We start from the raw sequence: 9,248 nt of genomic DNA, 5'->3' as shown, positions 1-9,248 counted from the left end.
ACCCAAGCGCAGTGTTTACATCTATTGTCTCCTCTAAACACCCACTAATTACCCATCAATCACCCATCAATCACCCCCTATCACCACCTGTCACTGTTACCCATCAGATCAGACCCTAATCTGCCCCTTGCGGGCACCCAATCACCCGCCTACACTCTCAGATTGCCCTCAGACCCCCCCTTATCAATTCGCCAGGGCATTATTTACATCTGTCCTTCCCTGTAATAACCCACTGATCACCTGTCAATCACCTGTCAATCACCCATCAATCACCCCCTGTCACTGCCACCCATCAATCACCCCCTGTCACTGCCACCCATCAATCAGGTCCTAACCTGCCCCTTGCGGGCAAACTGATCACCCACCCACACCAATAGATCGCCCGCAGATCCGACATCAGATCACGACCCAAGCGCAGTGTTTACATCTATTCTCTCCTCTAAACACCTACTAATTACCCATCAATCACCCCCTATCACCACCTGTCACTGTTACCCATCAGATCTGACCCTACTCTGCCCCTTGCGGGCACCCAATCACCCGCCTACACGCTCAGATTGCCCTCAGACCCCCCCTTATCAATTCGCCAGTGCAATATTTACATCTGTTCTCCCTGTAATAACCCACTGATTACCTGTCAATCACCTGTCAATCACCTATCAATCACCCATCAATCACCCCCTGTCACTGCCACCCATCAATCAGCCCCTGTCACTGCCACCCATCAATCAGCCCCTGTCACTGCCACCCATCAATCACCCGCTGTCACTGCCACCCATCAATCAGCCCCTAACCTGCCCCTTGCGGGCAATCTGATCACCCACCCACACCAATAGATCGCCCGCAGATCCGACGTCCGATCACCTCCCAAGTGCAGTGTTTACATCTGTTCTCTACCCTAAACACCCACTAATTACCCATCAATCACCCCCTGTCACTGCTACCTATCAGATTAGACCCCTATCTGCCCCTAGGGCACTCAATCACCCGCCCACACCCTCAGAATGCCCTCAGACCCCAGCCCTGATCACCTCGCCAGTGCATTGCTTGCATCTATTCCCCCCTCTAATCACACCTTGAGACACCCATCAATCACCTCCTGTCACCCCCTCACACACCTACCCATCAGATCAGGCCCTAATTTGCCCCGTGTGGGCTCCTGATCACTCGGCCAAACCCTCAGATCCCCCTCAGACCCCCTTCCGATCACCTCCCTAGTGCATTGATTGCATCTATTTTCCCCTCTAACCACCCCCTGAGACACCCATCAATCACCTCCTGTCACCCCCCTAGCACTCCTATCCATCAGATCAGACCCAATACAACCTGTCATCTAAAAGGCCACCCTGCTTATGACCGGTTCCACAAAATTCGCCCCCTCATAGACCACCTGTCATCAAAATTTGCAGATGCTTATACCCCTGAACAGTCATTTTGAGACATTTGGTTTCCAGACTACTCATGGTTTTGGGCCCGTAAAATGCCAGGGCGGTATAGGAACCCCACAAGTGACCCCATTTTAGAAAAAAAGACACCCCAAGGTATTCTGTTAGGTGTATGACGAGTTCATAGAAGATTTTATTTTTTGTCAAAAGTTAGCGGAAATTGATTTTTATTGTTTTTTTTTCACAAAGTGTCATTTTTCACTAACTTGTGACAAAGAATAAAATCTTCTATGAACTCGCCATACACCTAACGGAATACCTTGGGGTGTCTTCTTTCTAAAATGGTTTCAGCAAGGCTTTGTGTACAGAGGCGCCAGAGTAGAATAAAAACGTTTAAAAACCGTCTAAAAGAGGGGGATGTTCAGGTGGACTTACCTCCCTCAAAAATATAAAACTCAATTGAGTCACAATATATCAATACAAAAAATGTTTATTGAACTCCACTTAGTGCAACGCGTTTCGCAGGTGTGGTCCCGCTTCATCAGGCAAACAGGAGTATAACTCAATGGGTCTAGATGCAGAAGTGAGCGCCTCTGTCTCACAGTTCAATAAACATTTTTGTATTGATATATTGTGACTCAATTGAGTTTTATATTTTTGAGGGAGGTAAGTCCACCTGAACATCCCCCTTTTTTAGACGGTTTTTAAACGTTTTTATTCTACTCTGGCGCCTCTGTACACAAAGCCTTGCTGAAATCTTGAGTCCACCCTCGGTGGAGGAGTGCTACCCCGTTTCCTATCTACAGAGAGCGACATCTTAAAAACCTGAGTGGGGTCAGGTTCTAATACTCCCCACCTGCACTTGAAGTGGTTGCCTATGGGTAACCCATGTTTGCGACTATATATAAAATATTTTGCTTTTAACCACAACCAACTTAACAATACTACACCATATCGGGCTCTCGATTTCTCTTTGTTTTTCCAAGCATCTTTCTAAAATGGGGTCACTTGTGGGGTTCCTATACTGCCCTGGCATTTTAGGGGCCCTAAACCGCGAGGAGTAGTCTAGAAAACAAATGCCTCAAAATGACCTGTGAATAGGACGTTGGGCCCCTTAGCGCACCTAGGCTGCAAAAAAGTGTCACACATGTGGTACCGCCGTACTCAGGAAAAGTAGTATAATGTGTTTTGGGGTGTATTTTTACACATACCCATGCTGGGTGGGAGAAATTTCTATGTAAATGGACAACTGTGTGTAAAAAAAATCAAACAATTGTCATTTACAGAGATATTTCTCCCACTTAGCATGGGTATGTGTAAAAATACACCCCAAAACACATTATACTACTTCTCCTGAGTACGGCGGTACCACATGTGTGGCACTTTTTTACACCCTAAGTACGCTAAGGGGCCCAAAGTCCAATGAGTACCTTTAGGATTTCACAGGCCATTTTGCGACATTTGGTTTCAAGACTACTCCTCACGGTTTAGGGCCCCTAAAATGCCAGAGCAGTATAGGAACCCCACAAATGACCCCATTCTAGAAAGAAGACACCCAAAGGTATTCCGTTAAGAGTATGGTGAGTTCATAGAAGATTTTATTTTTTGTCACAAGTTAGCGGAAAATGACACTTTGTGAAAAAAAACAATTAAAATCAATTTCCACTAACTTGTGACAAAAAAATAAAAACTTCTATGAACTCACCATACTCCTAACGGAATACCTTGGGGTGTCTTTTTTCTAAAATGGGGTCATTAGTGGGGTTCCTATACTGCCCTGGCATTTTAGGGGCCCTAAACCGTGAGGAGTAGTCTTGAAACAAAAATGACCTGTGAAATCCTAAAGGTACTCATTGGACTTTGGGCCCCTTAGTGCAGTTAGGGTGCAAAAAAGTGCCACACATGTGGTATCTTCGTACTCGGGAGAAGTAGTACAATGTGTTTTGAGGTGTATTTTTACACATACCCATGCTGGGTGGGAGAAATACCTCTGTAAATGACAATCTTTTAATTTTTTTACACACAATTGTCCATTTACAGAGTTATTTCTCCCACCAAGCATGGGTATGTGTAAAAATACACCCCAAAACACATTGTACTACTTCTCCCGAGTACGGCGATACCACATATGTGGCACTTTTTTGCACCCTAACTGCGGTAAGGGGCCCAAAGTCCAATGAGTACCTTTAGGATTTCACAGGTCATTTTGAGAAATTTTGTTTCAAGACTACTCCTCACGGTTTAGGGCCCCTAAAATGCCAGGACAGTATAGGAACCCCACAAATGACTCCATTTTAGAAAGAAGACACCCCAAGGTATTCTGTTAGTAGTACGGTGAGTTCATAGAAGATTTTATTTTTTGTCACAAGTTAGCGGAAATTGATTTTTATTGGTTTTTTTCACAAAGTGTCATTTTCCGCTAACTTGTGACAAAAAATAAAATCTTCTATGAACTCACCGTACTACTAAAGGAATACCTTGGGGTGTCTTCTTTCTAAAATGGGGTCATTTGTGGGGTTCCTATACTGTCCTGGAATTTTAGGGGCCCTAAACCGTGAGGAGTAGTCTTGAAACGAAACTTCTCAAAATGACCTGTGAAATCCTAAAGGTACTCATTGGACTTTGGGCCCCTTAGCGCAGTTAGGGTGCAAAAAAGTGCCACACATGTGGTATCGCCGTACTCAGGAGAAGTAGTATAATGTGTTTTGGGTTGTATTTGTACACATACCCATGCTGAGTGGGAGAAAGATCTCTGTAAATGGACAATTGTGTGTAAAAAAAAGTAAAAAATTGTCATTTACAGAGATATTTCTCCCACCCAGCATTGGTATGTGTAAAAATACACCCCAAAACACATTATACTACTTCTCTTGAGTACGGCAATACCACATGTGTGGCACTTTTTTGCAGCCTAACTGCGCTAAGGGGCCCAAAGTCCAATGAGCACCTTTAGGTTTTACAGGGGTGCTTACAAATTAGCACCCCCCAAAATGCGAGGACAGTAAACACACCCCACAAATGACCCCATTTTGGAAAGTAGACACTTCAAGGTATTCAGAGAGGGGCATGGTGAGTCCGTGGCAGATTTCATTTTTTTTTGTCTCAAGTTAGAAGAAATGGAAACTTTTTTTTTTTTTTTGTCACAAAGTGTCATTTTCCGCTTACTTGTGACAAAAATTAATATCTTCTATGAACTCACTATGCCTCTCAGTGAATACTTTGGGATGTCTTCTTTCCAAAATGGGGTAATTTGGGGGGTATTTATGCTATCCTGGAATTCTAGCCCCTCATGAAACATGTCAGGTGGTCAGAAAAGTCATAGATGCTTGAAAATGGGAAAATTCACTTTTTGCACCATAGTTTGTAAACGCTATAACTTTTACCCAAACCAATAAATATACACTGAATGTTTTTTTTTTTTTATCAAAAACATGTTTGTCCACATTTTTCGCACTGCATGTATAGAGAAATTTTACTTTATTTGAAAAATGTCAGCACAGAAAGTTAATAAAATCATTTTTTTGCCAAAATTCATGTCTTTTTTGATGAATATAATAAAAAGTAAAAATCGCAGGAGCAATCAAATAGCACCAAAAGAAAGCTGTATTAGTGACAACTAAAGGAGCCAAAATTCATTTAGGTGGTAGGTTGTATGAGCGAGCAATAAACCGTGAAAGCTGCAGTGGTCTGAATGGAAAAAAAGTGGCCGGTCCTTAACCCCCTTGGCGGTATGAAAAATACCGCCAGGGGGCAGTTTTTAAAAAAAAAAAATTTTTTTAAATCATGTAGCGAGCCCAGGGCTTGCTACATGATAGCCGCTGCTCAGTGGCATCCCCCCGCCCGCTTCGATCAGGAAATCCCGTTCAAAGAACGGGATTTCCTGGAGGGCTTCCCCCGTCGCCATGGCGACGGGGCGGGATGACGTCACCGACGTCAGCGATGTCGGGACGTCATTGGGAGACCCGATCCACCCCTCGGCGCTGCCTGGCACTGATTGGCCAGGCAGTGCACGGGGTCTGGGGGGGGGGGGGGCCGCGCGCCGCACCGAATAGCGGCGATCGGGCGCGCAGCGGCGGCGATCGGGGTGCTGCCGCAGCTAGCAAAGTGCTAGCTGCGTCCAGCAAAAAAAAAAAATATTTAAATCGGCCCAGCAGGGCCTGAGCGGCACCCTCCGGCGGCTTACCCCGTGTCACACACGGGGTTACCGCTAAGGAGGTTAAGGGGGGTAAAGCCCTAGGTCCTCAAGTGGTTAATAAATAAACTGAAGAGCACTGGACCAGTACAAACCCCTGTGGGACCCCACTGCTAACAGTCTCCCATTTTGAGTATGATCCATTGACCACAACTCTTTGTTTTCTGTCCATTAGCCAGTTCCCTATCCATGCACACAGACTCTTCCCCAGTCCTTGCATCCTCAACTTTTGCACCAGACTTTTGTGTGGAACAGTGTCGAAGGCCTTTGCAAAGTACAAGTATATCACATCTACAGCATTCCCAATATCCATATTAGCATTCACTACCTCATAACAGCTGAGCATGTTAGTCAAACAGGACCTGTCTTTAGTAAACCCATGTTGATGCTGAGAAATAAGATTATTTTCTACTATGAAGTCATGTATATTATCTCTTAGTAACCCCTCAAATAGTTTGCATACAACTGATGTTAAGCTTACAGGTCTATAATTTCCTGGATCTGATTTTTTGCCCTTCTTAAATAATGAGAAAACGTGGGCTGTAAGCCAATCCACTGGGACTCTGCCAGTTGAAAGAGAGTCACAAAAGATAAGATAAAGGAGTTTATCTATAACTGAACTTAGATACAATACAATAATACGCTAAATAGGAAGTAATGCGTGGCTGTGTTACTTCGGAAGTGATGCAGGCATCTCATTGATGCGTGCAATCACGGTGGCCTAGAGGGGAGATGAATGAATGGGAACAAAGTGCCCATTCATTAATCTAACTATCGATGGCGGGAGTGTCAGAAACGAGCGAGTGGAATGCAGCTCAGAGGCACCAATTGAGAATGATCACCGTTTTTGAACAAAAACCGTGGTCATTCTTGGCAGACATGCCCAGATTGGCTCAGGGGACTTCTGTCACCTGCCACCAATCTCCCCTGTCGCCAGGACCATCGCGATCGCGGACTTCCTCCCGCACTATTGCATGCACTGCCCCGCAGACTGCACAGAGGTGAGCCTAGCGTCCCTGCTGCAGCAGCACCTGCCGCGGATGTGAGGCTCACTTCTGGGCAGCCGTAAATGGTTAAAGAGTAACTGTCAGGCTACAAAAGCTAATTTAAACCTCTATTCTCCTGTGTTAAACAGTTTAGAAGGAAGCCAAAAAGGCATTACTGAAGATAAAAATCTCTCTTACATTTGATGTGTGCTTATCAGCAAAGCTGTTATTCCCAAGCTCTTAACTCTTAAGAAGACGCAAGCCGCATACCATACTGCAAAGCATTCTGGGGCTCTCCCCTCGGCTGCTAATGAGAAGTTACAGGGTCAAGTAATGTAACTCAGTCCAGCGCACAGCACTGATAAATCTCCCGGCAGAGTACACTGCAGGAGTCCGCTATTGTTCCTAGCCACATGGCTCATTAATATTCACTGCACACTAGTGTTATTCAGTACCAACTTTCTGTGATCAGGAAGCAGGGAGGACATGACGACACATTTGGCTTCATAGGAGACAGACAAACATGAAACCTGCCATGAGCTGTCAGGAGCATCATTCTCTGCATATACTATATAAAAATTCTGTGAAATCCAAACGTGGACAGTGAAATGCATATGTAATGTAAGTACAGCCTATATTTAGCTACTGATATATGTGTTTATTTTCTCTGAGACCTTATACCTAACAGCTCCTCTTTAATGGTGCCAATCAACAACAAACAATCATTCTATCAATCGTACCATCAATCCGAATTTTGGAACCATACTTTGGAACCATAGTCTGATTGGATTGCTTATCATTTGCCCGTCCGTTCGTGGGCCTGAAGAATTGTTTCTGATCATAATGATCGGGTAACTGTTCAAGAAATTGGATGGTTAATGGGCACTTTAAGGCTTCTTTTCCCAGCTGCTTCTGTTCACTAGCTGGGTGTTTGTTAGCTTGCAGCATTGACGCTCCACAGGCCCCCCATGACGTTACATCTGAGCATTACGGTTGCCGTACTCAGACCTGACGTTTTTCTACCACCGGGTAACACCACTGGGTGTCAAACGATCACACGCATGGTATTACTAAACACTGCCATTTGGCTGCATGAAAATGGGCTCAAAAGGTGGTCAGGATGCTCAACTGCCTGTCAGTAAGTTGCACATTGAAAAGAAGCCGAAGGCCACGTTCACAATTGCCATTGTGTTGTGTTCCCTGTGACAGTAGGAACACAATGGATTGGGAACACGGTGCTGCACAATATGTTCATTTTCCGTCTGGTACAGTGAAGCATACAGCCAATACAAAGTATGCTTTACTTCAACTGTTAATGCATGTGTTTACCGGTATGCACTGCATTACAGTGTGTTACCATACCGCTATAACACAATGCACCTGCCGCACTGTGAACGTTGCATTGGTGGTGCATTGCAGTGTGGTAAGCCACATTACAATGTGGATGTTACACTGCACTGCAAAGCACCACTGTGAACAGGGCACACAGTGTGAAGTTCACACAGACATGTTGCAGTGCATTGGCTTTGGACAATATAAATGCATAGCAAATGCAATTATATTGTAACGGGACATTCACATCAACATGTTTGCAGTGTGGTGGGGCAAAGGCGTAGCTATGGGGGTGGGGGGCAGAGGGGACAAATGTCCCCGGGTGCAGCACTGTGAGGCCACCATACTCCCACATGCGTCAGAGGCGGCTCACTGGCCATCCGAAGTGCCTCTCTGCTCTCCCTCCCTCTGCAGAGAAGTGGGGAAACATTAATAACAGCAATCTGAATGGGGAAGGGGTACATCTGGCGATCTAAACAGCATTTGATAATTTGGTTCCACCTGTGGGCACGCCCATTTTTTTTTTTTTTTTTGCAGGACTGTCCAGAGGAATGTGCTGTTCCCGGGCGCTAAAAACCCTAGCTACGCCTCTGTGGTGGGGTTTAATCCCTTGGCATAATGCAAGGTACGCTGTGCAGTACTGAACAACATACGCATTTACAGGTGGAGTGAAGAATACTTTTCATGTACTGCATGCCCCACCTCAAGCTTCACATCACATGTGTAATGTATAAGGAGAGTTTTCCCCTCCTTTACTGTGCACATCTATTCTGCCCATTTGTAATTTGGGCCCATACTGAAGCAGAAGGACGGCTCGCCTTGCACTAGGTAATCTTGGGGAATATATTACATATATTCCCCTACTGATTACCTAATTTGTACCTCAGGACGTGTAATTCGGGGTGGTCTATTGATATGTACGCACCTCACGATGCAGGTAGATGGATCAAGCAACGTCTCCCTGATCCATCTTCCTTCATCTATGCACAATGTTACATGATGGGCGCAACGAGACTTCAAGCGATCGCGGTACTTTGCGTGGGAGTCGATGAGAATCTACCTGATCCGAGCCACCATGTCCGCCTCTTAACGATACGCGATCGCAGCAGGGGGCAACATCGTTTAACATGCTTATGTTAAAAGATGTTGCCCAGCGTCGGGTAACATCGCCGCAGGTATCGCCCGGTGTATACGTGCCTTGCGGCAGCACTGAGATGACCTGACTTGCCGCTGCAATTCCATGCCTAAGTGTAAGAATAACGCAAGTTTGAAAGGTGGCACTGGCAAGATTACAGTAGATACATACATTGGGCTTGATTCACAAAGCCGTGCAAACTGTTTAGCACGGGTGCA

The sequence above is a fragment of the Hyperolius riggenbachi genome, chromosome 1, assembly GCF_040937935.1.
Source record: "Hyperolius riggenbachi isolate aHypRig1 chromosome 1, aHypRig1.pri, whole genome shotgun sequence".
Classification (NCBI taxonomy): domain Eukaryota; kingdom Metazoa; phylum Chordata; class Amphibia; order Anura; family Hyperoliidae; genus Hyperolius; species Hyperolius riggenbachi.
This window is presented reverse-complemented; position numbering follows the sequence as displayed.